Raw genomic sequence first — 12,641 nt, 5'->3', positions numbered from 1 at the left:
CAGACCACAAAATCTGAAGAAAGAAAAGAAGACCATGGAAGAACCAAACCCAAGACAACATCAAGTGGAGAAGAGCTTGACACCTCTACTGCCTTATCCCCAAAGATTCCACAAAGAGACTAAGGACCAACACTTCTCTAAATTTCTTGAGACTTTCAAGAAGTTAGAGATCAACATTCCCTTGGCTGAGGCACTGGAACAAATGCCCTTGTATGCCAAATTCTTAAAGGAGCTTATCAACAAGAAAAGAAGTTGGCTGGAGAAGGAAACTGTGCTGCTTACTGAAGAATGCAGCGCTGTGCTTCAACATGGACTCCCACCAAAGCTTAAAGATCCAGGAAGCTTCGTAGTTTCATGTACCATAGGCAAAATAACATTAGACAAGGCTCTTTGTGATCTTGGAGCTAGTATCAACTTAATGCCCCTGTCAATGATGAGGAAGCTTGCTATAAAAGAACTCAAACCCACTAGGATGTAACTAGTCATGGCTGATAGATCAATCAAGACACCTAATGGAATTGTGGAGAATCTATTAGTGAAGGTTGGGGAGTTTATCTTCCCTGCGAATTTCGTAATCTTGGACACTGAAGAGGAAGGAAATAATTCAATCATCTTGGGAAGACCATTTCTAACAACTGCAAGAGCTATTATCGATGTGGAAAAAGGAGAGATGATCTTCAGAATACACAATGAGCAAATGGTCATAAAAGTTTTCAAGTCAATGCAACACCCTCCTGAGCAGGAGGATTACCTGAGAGTGGACATGATAGAAAACCTGGTGGAAGAATTGTTAGACACTAATCATCATGAGCAAGAAGAAGAAAATAACCAAGAGATAATAAAGGAACAAGCAGCTGAAATCTCTACTGACAAGGAGGTGAAACCAAGCAAGAAGGAAGAAGTGCAAAAACAAGAACTAAAGCCATTACCCACCCATCTCAAATATGCATTCCTTGGCACATCAGAGAATTTTCCAGTAATCATCAATTCATCCCTGATGAAAAAGGAAGAAGGAAAACTTCTTGATGTACTCAAAGCTCACAAGGATGCTTTAGGATGGACCATTGATGACCTAAAAGGCATCAGCCCTGCAGTGTGTATGCATAAAATCCTCTTGGAGGATAATTCCAAACCAGTGGTTCAACCTCAGAGAAGGCTAAATCCCACAATGAAGGAAGTAATGAAGTTATGGAATGCAGGGATAATTTATCCTATCTCTGATAGCTCATGGATAAGCCCAGTTCAAGTGGTACCAAAGAAGGGTGGGATGACAGTCATTGTTAATGAAAAGAATGAACTCATTCCCATAAGAACTGTGACAGGATGGAAGATGTGTATTGATTATAGGAGGCTGAATGATGCCACCCGCAAAGATCATTTCCCACTTCTCTTCATTGACCAAATGCTTGAAAGATTGGCCGGCCATGCTTACTACTGCTTTCTAGATGGCTATTCGGGGTATAATCAGATAGTGGTAGATCCAAAGGACCAAGAAAAGACTTCATTCACATGTCCATTTGGAGTCTTCGCCTATAGAAAGATGCCATTTGGGCTATGCAATGTTCCAGCCACCTTTCAAAGGTGTATGCTCTCCATTTTCTCAGATATGGTCGAAAAGTTTTTAGAGGTTTTTATGGATGACTTTTCTGTTTTTGGTGACAATTTCAATGCTTGCCTGAAACATCTAACTCTTGTCTTGAAACGGTGCCAAGAAACTAATTTAGTTTTGAACTGGGAGAAATGTCATTTCATGGTGCCCGAAGGGATTGTTCTCGGTCATAAAGTTTCAAGAAGGGGGATAGAGGTTGACAAAGAAAAGGTTGAGATCATAGAAAAGCTCCCTCCACCAACTAATGTGAAATCTGTTAGAAGTTTCTTGGGGCATGCAAGATTTTATAGAAGGTTTATCAAGGATTTTTCTAAAATAGCCAAACCTTTGAGTAATCTGTTAATGATTGATAATCCTTTTATTTTTGATGAAAACTGCCAGCATGCATTTGAAACTTTAAAAAACAGACTCACAACAGCACCAATCATCACACCCCCAGATTGGGAACTACCTTTTGAACTCATGTGTGATGCAAGTGACATTGCAATTGGTGCTGTGCTTGGGCAAAAGAAGGGAAACTTGCATCATGTCATATATTATGCAAGTAAGGTGTTGAATGAGGCTCAAAAAAATTACACCACAACAGAGAAGGAATTGTTAGCTGTAGTTTATGAATTTGATAAGTTTAGATCATACTTGATAGGATCCAAAATTATAGTTTATACTGATCATGCTGCCCTTAAGTATTTGATGTCAAAGCAGGATGCTAAACCAAGACTTATCAGGTGGATATTGCTCCTACAAAAGTTTGACATTGAGGTAAGGGGCAGGAAGGGCACGGAAAACCAAGTTGCTGATCACTTGTCGAGGCTACCACAAGAAACAATTCAAAAAGCCTCCCAACCAGTGAATGAAAGCTTTCCAGATGAACATCTTTTTCAAATCCAGCAAGCACCGTGGTTCGCTGACATAGCAAACTACAAAGTGGGGAGGAAGATACCTCAAGAGTTCTCTAAACAACAAGTAAAGAAGTTAATCAATGAAGCAAGGAAATTCTTGTGGGATGAACCCTTCCTGTTCAAGAGATGTTCTGATGGAGTGATTAGAAGGTGTGTCCCTGAGAGTGAAATAAGGGATATATTGTGGCATTGCCATGGCTCAGCTTATGGTGGACACTTTGGTCCAGAAAGAACAGCTGCAAAGATACTGCAGAGTGGCTTATATTGGCCAACTATCTTCAAAGATGCCAGAGAGTTTGTTCACCAATGTAATGAATGCCAGAGAGCAGGAGGATTGACAAAGAGGAATGAAATGCCTCAGAATTTTATTTTGGAATTAGAATTATTTGATCTATGGGGCATTGACTTCATGGGACCCTTCCCCCCTTCCTATTCTTTCAAATATATCTTGGTAGCAGTGGAGTATGTCTCAAAGTGGGTGGAAGCCATAGCCACAACTACCTGTGATGCGTAAATTGTCCTTCAATTCCTCAAGAAGCATATTTTCACTAGATATGGAGTGCCCAAGGGTCTCATCAGTGATGGTGGTGGTCATTTTTGTAACAAACAAATGGAGAAACTTCTTTATAAATATGGAGTTATTCATAAAGTAGCCACACCATACCACTCCCAAACTAATGGGCAGGCTGAACTAGCAAATAGAGAATTGAAGAGAATTTTAGAAAAAACAGTGGGAAGCACAAGGAAAAATTGGGCCAGGAAATTAGAAGATGCACTCTGGGCATACAGGACAGCTTTCAAAACCCCCATTGGAAAGTCCCCATTTCAGCTACTATATGGAAAATCTTGTCACCTCCCTGTAGAGCTTGAACATAAAGCTTTTTGGGCCACTAAACTTCTCAACCTTGATTCTCAAGCAGTAGGAGAAAAGAGGCTGCTGCAACTAAATGAGTTAGAAGAGTTTAGACTAGAAGCTTATGAGAGTGCTAAGATATACAAGGAAAAAGCTAAGAAGTGGCATGACAAGAAGATCTCAAAGAAAGAGTTCAAGCCAGGACAGCAAGTGCTCCTGTATAACTCAAGGCTCAAGATCTTTCCTGGCAAGCTCAAGTCCAAATGGACAGGTCCATATCTAGTAACAAAAGTCTTTCCTTATGGAAGTCTTGAGCTGCTAGATGAAGCTACACAGAGCCACTTCACAGCAAATGGGCACAGAGCAAAACCGTATTTAGGAGGACAATGGGACAAGGAAAAAGAGGTTCAGAGCCTACTGCCTTCTTGAAGCAATAATGAAAGATGTCAAGCTAATGACAATAAAGAAGCGTTTGATGGGAGGCAACCCAACCTGAGGTAGTTTTCTTTTCTAGCTTATTTCAATAAAAAGGTTGAATAATTGGTCTGTAGTGCAAGGAGCTAAGTTTGGTGTTTCACACCAAAACAAGTTAAGGGAGAATGAATGATTTTAAGATTGGTGTTCCACCAAAATCTATCTAAAAGCATACTCTCACCTTATGCAGAATGCTAGCTCCAGGCAATTAGACAATTCATTCAACCATCTAGTTATTTTCTAGTTTTTTTTTTAATTTCATAACCTTTAGCAAAGACACAAGGTTTCACATATGGTTAACTTGTTGCATCTGAGGCAGTGGCAAGGAATTAAGTTTGGTGTTCCCACACCAAAATAAATCCAAGAGACACACTCAATTTATGCATACTAACCATTCATTTAAGGGCTTGATAAGCAAGCAACTTTTGAGAATTATGCAGGAAATTAGACAACATTTGAAGACAAATGGCATTATGACTCAAAAGGGACACAACGGAAGGAAGAACCAAAGGGCTGCAACTTCAAAGGTTGTATCTAAACTTAATCTTTGATGTTGTGAATTGTTTTGATTTGGGAACTCTTATATGTCTTGCTAAAGTGTTTATTTGGTTGCAAGTGGAATTGTTTGTTAAGAATGCTTATTTGCATAAGTGCTTGTCATTCATCATTTAGCTTGAAGTCTGTTTTGTTTCCCATATGCTTGAATAAAAGAGAAATGTTTAAATTAGATAGTAAATATCCAATGTTACATAAGTTAGAATGGAAGTTAGTGGTGGTATATATTTAATTCAATTGTTAGCTCATAGAATAATTGCTGCATAATGACATGTTACTTGAAGCTTAAGCTAGTTTGTTGCTATGAACCTTCAATGAATAAAAGTCCCTTGAAAATAAAACAAAATCAAAAGAAAAGGAAAAAGAAAAGGCCAAAAGATGGCAAAGAAACAAAGAATAAGGCTAGGCACCAATAGCTTGGACCCTAGGACACATGCTTGTGGTGTTCTTGTACTAGGATATGCTTGGACAAGTAAATTCTAAGGGGTATTTCAAAACCTGGCCACTTAGAGCAACTGATTTGGGATGGCCAATTGAAAGTCCACAATAAAGAGCAACCTAGTTACAAAGCATTTATTTATCCAAAGAGATGCTGGGCATCAATGATCCTAGGAGGAAATGGTGAGCCATGTGTCTATGGTGAAGAAATGTTGAGCCAAAAATAAAGCCAAAGGCTGCTGCAACATTTGCCACCAAGCCTTCAATAAATAATAAGCTCTCTAATGCAAAAGAAAGAAGAAAAAGCTAACAAGGGAAATAAATAAAAAAGTACGGTATTATAGCAGCAACCTTGGTGAACCCTTTAGGAGACATTGTTTGTTATGACAGCAAATAATAAATGAACTACTATTGATCTGCATGAAACTCCATGAACCAAGTTCTACTATATGCCTAATAAGGATATGTATGCTCTTCTTTTTCATTTCATTTCCTCTTAGTTTTGATGCTTTCTTGGGGACAAGCAAGATTTAAGTTTGGTGTTGTGATGACAAGTCATCATATACCCATTTTTCAAGCTAATTTCACTTGTTTCACTAGTCTTTATGCACTTTCTTGCATCTTAAGTAAGTAATTTGGAATGAAAATGCATGACTTCTTTAAATCAAACAACCACCATTTAATTGATGCTAAATCATGAGGTTTGAGCTAAAATTAATTGATTTTTTATGATTTATAAACCTTGTGAATTTGGAGATACTTTGATTGGTTGTTTTGGTTTCTTGTAGGTGAAGAAAGGAAGAAAAGAAGAAAAACGTGGCTTAAGAAGTGTGGCCAAAGGAAGAAAAAGGTGTGGTAAAAGAAGGAAAAGTGTGGTGCAACACTGATGAAGGAAGCCACACTGCTCTCCAGGAGAGCAGCATAATGAACCAAGCTTCCAAAACATCACTGCCCTGCCCTCCATAAGAGCGGAGCACAACTCTATGCCAAGGAACAAAGGAAGGAAAAATTCTGCCCTGCCCTCCTCAAGAGCAATATCGGGCTCTCATAAAAAATAATTTAAAGGAAATTGTTCTCCAAGTGCTACCCATGGGTTTCGAACCCAAGAACAAGAGGGGAAGGAAGTAGCGCTCAACAACAAGGAAAACAAGCCAAAATTGGCTTGTTTTCAACCTTCAAGGATCGAACACGGCACCTTGAGGAAGCAAGGAATTAGGCGCTACTTTGATGCCAAGAAACCAAGGAATGAATGCAAAAATCTCCCTCCATCAAGTTTCGAACCAGGGACCCTTGGGAGACTTTGCTACGCTGCCCACAAGGAGAGCAGAGCAGCGTTCCTTGAGCAGCACAAGCACGCACGGACAGGCACCATGACACGGCCAGGACGTAGCACAAGCGCGCACCATGACACCACTACCCTGCTCTCCCCAAGAGCAGGGCAGCATCCTGATGTCCCACAGTCAGCACGCACACAATATGCATCCCCATGCAAGACTTCACTGCTCTGCTTTCCACAAGAGCAGAGCAGCCTCCTGGAAGCTAATTTCTCATGGGCAGAAAATTGAATTAAAAGTCCAACTTAATTCATTTCTTCACCAAATCAAAAGCCCATCCAGATTCCAAAAACCAAAAATAGAAAGTGTATAAATAGAAGCTAATTTGATGTAAAGAGGACTTTTTTTTCTTTTGAACTTTTAGATTTTAAAACTTTATTTTGAATTTTATTTTTGAGCTTTAAATTGAGATCTTAGAGAATCGGGAAGGAGAATTGATCTCTCTTCTTCCTTGTTCTTGCTTGAGCACTCTTTACTTTTCTTGCTTTGAATCTTGGGTGGAGAATTGAAGAATTTCTGTTTCAATCTCACCTTGGGATCTCTTGTTTAATTTTCTGCATAATTGAATTTCAAGTTCCATATACTGCTTCATCTTCTACTCTTTCTGCAATTCACTTTTTCTTACTTCTTTTGCAATTGTTCTTGTTGGATCAAGGAAGGATTTGAGATTTAGACTTGTTATCTAGTCTCTTCTACTCCTAAGATCTTGAATCCAATTTTAAATTGCTGCAACTTAAGCACCTGTTATTGCTGCAAATTAAGCACCAGCCATTCTTTGTTTACTCTTCGAAGAAATTTTATTTTCTGTTGAGATCTATTTCCAATCAATCAATCCTCTACTCTTCTATTTATTGCAATTTATTTTTGCCTATTTAAATTCTGCAATCCCAACTCCCAATCCCTTTTATGATTCAAGTAATTTACGTTTCTTGCACTTTAAGCTTCAGTTATTTACATTTCTTGCAATCTAAGTTTCTGCAATTTTAAATTACTTGCTCTTTAAGATTTAGTATTTTACTTCTGGCTCTCTTTAATTTTCTGCAATTTTCCCTTCCCTCTTTACATTTCAAGCAATTTAGTTTCTGTCAATCATAAATCACTCAACCATTACTTGATTCGCTTGACTAAATCAACCACTAAACTAAAATTGCTCAATCCTTCAATCCCTGTGGGATCGACCTCACTCATGTGAGTTATTATTACTTGATGCTGCCCGGTACACTTGCCGGTGAGTTTTGTGTTGGATCGTTTTCCACACATCAAGTTTTTGGGGCCATTGCCGGGGATTGAAATAGATCGACAATGATTAAGTGAAGTGGAGATCTAGATTAAGCACTTTTTCTTTTCTGTTTCTTTAATTTTTAACTAACCCACTAACTGTTTGAATTTTTGCTTAAGCTAACTAAAACTTCACTCTAGCAATAGATTGAAGTGTCATTGGTTTTGTGTGTTTCTTGTGTTTTGTTTGTATGACAGATACAAGAAGAGCTACACCTACCTTTCATGAACAAGACGAACGAACCCTCAGGAGATTAAGAAGAGCTGAAAGGGGGAAAAACATTGTTGGAGAGGAGGAGTCAGAAGAAGAATTTCAAGACATGGAGGAACATTCAACCAATCCACCAGGAAGAGCAGCCAATGATAACAACAATCCTCCACAGAGGAGAGTTTTGGCCTCATACACATTTGCGAATCCAAGGCATTGTGGAAGCAGCATTTTAACTCCAAATGTTAATGCAAATAATTTTGAACTAAAGCCACAACTTATCACTTTAGTTCAAAATAGTTGTTCATATGGAGGAGGACCACTTGAAGACCCCAATCAACACTTGTCTACTTTTCTGAGGATTTGTGACACTGTCAAAACTAATGGAGTGCATCCTGATAGCTACAAGCTACTGCTCTTTCCATTTTCTCTCAAAGATAAAGCTACCCAATGGTTGGAGTCTTTTCCAAGAGACAGCATCAACAATTGGGACGATTTGGTAACCAAGTTCCTTGCCAAATTCTACCCACCTCAAAGGATCATTAGATTGAAGACTGAGGTACAAACATTCACACAAATGGAGGCTGAACCCATCTATGAGGCATGGGAGAGATACAAGGCTCTGATCAGGAAATATCCACCAGAAATGTTCACTGAGTGGGATAAGTTGCAGAATTTCTATGAAGGCCTAACATTGAAATCCCAGGAAGCACTTGATCATTCAGCTAGAGGCTCGTTACAACTCATGAAAACTACAGAAGAAGCTCAAAATCTCATTGACATGGTGGCTAACAACCAGTATTTCTTTGCTCATCAAAGGCAACGCCAACCATCACAAAGGAGATGAGTGATGGAGTTGGAAGGAGTGGAAAGATCCTGGTGAAAAATGAAGAAGCAACCAAAAAGCCAAGAGAAGGCGACGAGAAACAAGCTGAAGGAGAAAAAGCCAATGATGAATATGCAACAGCAAGCAAGCAGCCTCAGAATCAACCTCAAGAAAAAGAAAACAGACCACAAAATCTGAAGAAAGAAAAGAAGACCATGGAAGAACCAAACCCAAGACAACATCAAGTGGAGAAGAGCTTGACACCTCCACTGCCTTATCCCCAAAGATTCCACAAAGAGACTAAGGACCAACACTTCTCTAAATTTCTTGAGACTTTCAAGAAGTTAGAGATCAACATTCCCTTGGCTGAGACACTGGAACAAATGCCCTTGTATGCCAAATTCTTAAAGGAGCTTATCAACAAGAAAAGAAGTTGGCTGGAGAAGGAAACTGTGCTGCTTACTGAAGAATGCAGCGCCGTGCTTCAACATGGACTCCCACCAAAGCTTAAAGATCCAGGAAGCTTCGTAGTTTCATGTACCATAGGCAAAATAACATTAGACAAGGCTCTTTGTGATCTTGGAGCTAGTATCAACTTAATGCCCCTGTCCATGATGAGGAAGCTTGCTATAAAAGAACTCAAACCCACTAGGATGTAACTAGTCATGGCTGATAGATCAATCAAGACACCTAATGAAATTGTGGAGAATCTATTAGTGAAGGTTGGGGAGTTTATCTTCCCTGCGAATTTCGTAATCTTGGACACTGAAGAGGAAGGAAATAATTCAATCATCTTGGGAAGACCATTTCTAGCAACTGCAAGAGCTATTATCGATGTGGAAAAAGGAGAGATGATCTTCAGAATACACAATGAGCAAATGGTCATAAAAGTTTTCAAGTCAATGCAACACCCTCCTGAGCAGGAGGATTACCTGAGAGTGGACATGATAGAAAACCTGGTGGAAGAATTGTTAGACACTAATCATCATGAGCAAGAAGAAGAAAATAACCAAGAGATAATAAAGGAACAACCAGCTGAAATCTCTACTGACAAGGAGGTGAAACCAAGCAAGAAGGAAGAAGTGCAAAAACAAGAACTAAAGCCATTACCCACCCATCTCAAATATGCATTCCTTGGCACATCAGAGAATTTCCCAGTAATCATCAATTCATCCCTGATGAAAAAGGAAGAAGGAAAACTTCTTGATGTACTCAAAGCTCACAAGGATGCTTTAGGATGGACCATTGATGACCTAAAAGGCATCAGCCCTGCAGTGTGTATGCATAAAATCCTCTTGGAGGATAATTCCAAACCAGTGGTTCAACCTCAGAGAAGGCTAAATCCCACAATGAAGGAAGTAATGAAGTTATGGAATGCAGGGATAATTTATCCTATCTCTGATAGCTCATGGATAAGCCCAGTTCAAGTGGTACCAAAGAAGGGTGGGATGACAGTCATTGTTAATGAAAAGAATGAACTCATTCCCACAAGAACTGTGACAGGATGGAAGATGTGTATTGATTATAGGAGGCTGAATGATGCCACCCGCAAAGATCATTTCCCACTTCTCTTCATTGACCAAATGCTTGAAAGATTGGCCGGCCATGCTTACTACTGCTTTCTAGATGGCTATTCGGGGTATAATCAGATAGTGGTAGATCCAAAGGACCAAGAAAAGACTTCATTCACATGTCCATTTGGAGTCTTTGCCTATAGAAAGATGCCATTTGGGCTATGCAATGTTCCAGCCACCTTTCAAAGGTGTATGCTCTCCATTTTCTCAGATATGGTCGAAAAGTTTTTAGAGGTTTTCATGGATGACTTTTCTGTTTTTGGTGACAATTTCAATGCTTGCCTGAAACATCTAACTCTTGTCTTGAAACGGTGCCAAGAAACTAATTTAGTTTTGAACTGGGAGAAATGTCATTTCATGGTGCCCGAAGGGATTGTTCTCGGTCATAAAGTTTCAAGAAGGGGGATAGAGGTTGACAAAGCAAAGGTTGAGATCATAGAAAAGCTCCCTCCACCAACTAATGTGAAATCTGTTAGAAGTTTCTTGGGGCATGCAGGATTTTATAGAAGGTTTATCAAGGATTTTTCTAAAATAGCCAAACCTTTGAGTAATCTGTTAATGATTGATAATCCTTTTATTTTTGATGAAAACTGCCAGCATGCATTTGAAACTTTAAAAAACAGACTCACAATAGCACCAATCATCACACCCCCAGATTGGGAACTACCTTTTGAACTCATGTGTGATGCAAGTGACATTGCAATTGGTGCTGTGCTTGGGCAAAAGAAGGGAAACTTGCATCATGTCATATATTATGCAAGTAAGGTGTTGAATGAGGCTCAAAAAAATTACACCACAACAGAGAAGGAATTGTTAGCTGTAGTTTATGAATTTGATAAGTTTAGATCATACTTGATAGGATCCAAAATTATAGTTTATACTGATCATGCTGCCCTTAAGTATTTGATGTCAAAGCAGGATGCTAAACCAAGACTTATCAGGTGGATATTGCTCCTACAAAAGTTTGACATTGAGGTAAGGGGCAGGAAGGGCACGGAAAATCGAGTTGCTGATCACTTGTCGAGGCTACCACAAGAAACAATTCAAAAAGCCTCCCAACCAGTGAATGAAAGCTTTCCAGATGAACATCTTTTTCAAATCCAGCAAGCACCGTGGTTCGCTGACATAGCAAACTACAAAGTGGGGAGGAAGATACCTCAAGAGTTCTCTAAACAACAAGTAAAGAAGTTAATCAATGAAGCAAGGAAATTCTTGTGGGATGAACCCTTCCTGTTCAAGAGATGTTCTGATGGAGTGATTAGAAGGTGTGTCCCTGAGAGTGAAATAAGGGATATATTGTGGCATTGCCATGGCTCAGCTTATGGTGGACACTTTGGTCCAGAAAGAACAGCTGCAAAGATACTGCAGAGTGGCTTATATTGGCCAACTATCTTCAAAGATGCCAGAGAGTTTGTTCACCAATGTAATGAATGCCAGAGAGCAGGAGGATTGACAAAGAGGAATGAAATGCCTCAGAATTTCATTTTGGAATTAGAATTATTTGATCTATGGGGCATTGACTTCATGGGACCCTTCCCCCCTTCCTATTCTTTCAAATATATCTTGGTAGCAGTGGAGTATGTCTCAAAGTGGGTGGAAGCCATAGCCACAACTACCTGTGATGCGTAAATTGTCCTTCAATTCCTCAAGAAGCATATTTTCACTAGATATGGAGTGCCCAAGGGTCTCATCAGTGATGGTGGTGGTCATTTTTGTAACAAACAAATGGAGAAACTTCTTTATAAATATGGAGTTATTCATAAAGTAGCCACACCATACCACTCCCAAACTAATGGGCAGGCTGAACTAGCAAATAGAGAATTGAAGAGAATTTTAGAAAAAACAGTGGGAAGCACAAGGAAAGATTGGGCCAGGAAATTAGAAGATGCACTCTGGGCATACAGGACAGCTTTCAAAACCCCCATTGGAAAGTCCCCATTTCAGCTACTATATGGAAAATCTTGTCACCTCCCTGTAGAGCTTGAACATAAAGCTTTTTGGGCCACTAAACTCCTCAACCTTGATTCTCAAGCAGCAGGAGAAAAGAGGCTGCTGCAACTAAATGAGTTAGAAGAGTTTAGACTAGAAGCTTATGAGAGTGCTAAGATATACAAGGAAAAAGCTAAGAAGTGGCATGACAAGAAGATCTCAAAGAAAGAGTTCAAGCCAGGACAGCAAGTGCTCCTGTATAACTCAAGGCTCAAGATCTTTCCTGGCAAGCTCAAGTCCAAATGGACAGGTCCATATCTAGTAACAAAAGTCTTTCCTTACGGAAGTCTTGAGCTGCTAGATGAAGCTACACAGAGCCACTTCACAGCAAATGGGCACAGAGCAAAACCGTATTTAGGAGGACAATGGGACAAGGAAAAAGAGGTTCAGAGCCTACTGCCTTCTTGAAGCAATAATGAAAGATGTCAAGCTAATGACAATAAAGAAGCGTTTGTTGGGAGGCAACCCAACCTGAGGTAGTTTTCTTTTCTAGCTTATTTCAATAAAAAGGTTGAATAATTGGTCTGTAGTGCAAGGAGCTAAGTTTGGTGTTTCACACCAAAACAAGTTAAGGGAGAATGAATGATTTTAAGATTGGTGTTCC

Source organism: Arachis stenosperma, chromosome 4 (assembly GCF_014773155.1).
Source record: "Arachis stenosperma cultivar V10309 chromosome 4, arast.V10309.gnm1.PFL2, whole genome shotgun sequence".
Classification (NCBI taxonomy): domain Eukaryota; kingdom Viridiplantae; phylum Streptophyta; class Magnoliopsida; order Fabales; family Fabaceae; genus Arachis; species Arachis stenosperma.
This window is presented reverse-complemented; position numbering follows the sequence as displayed.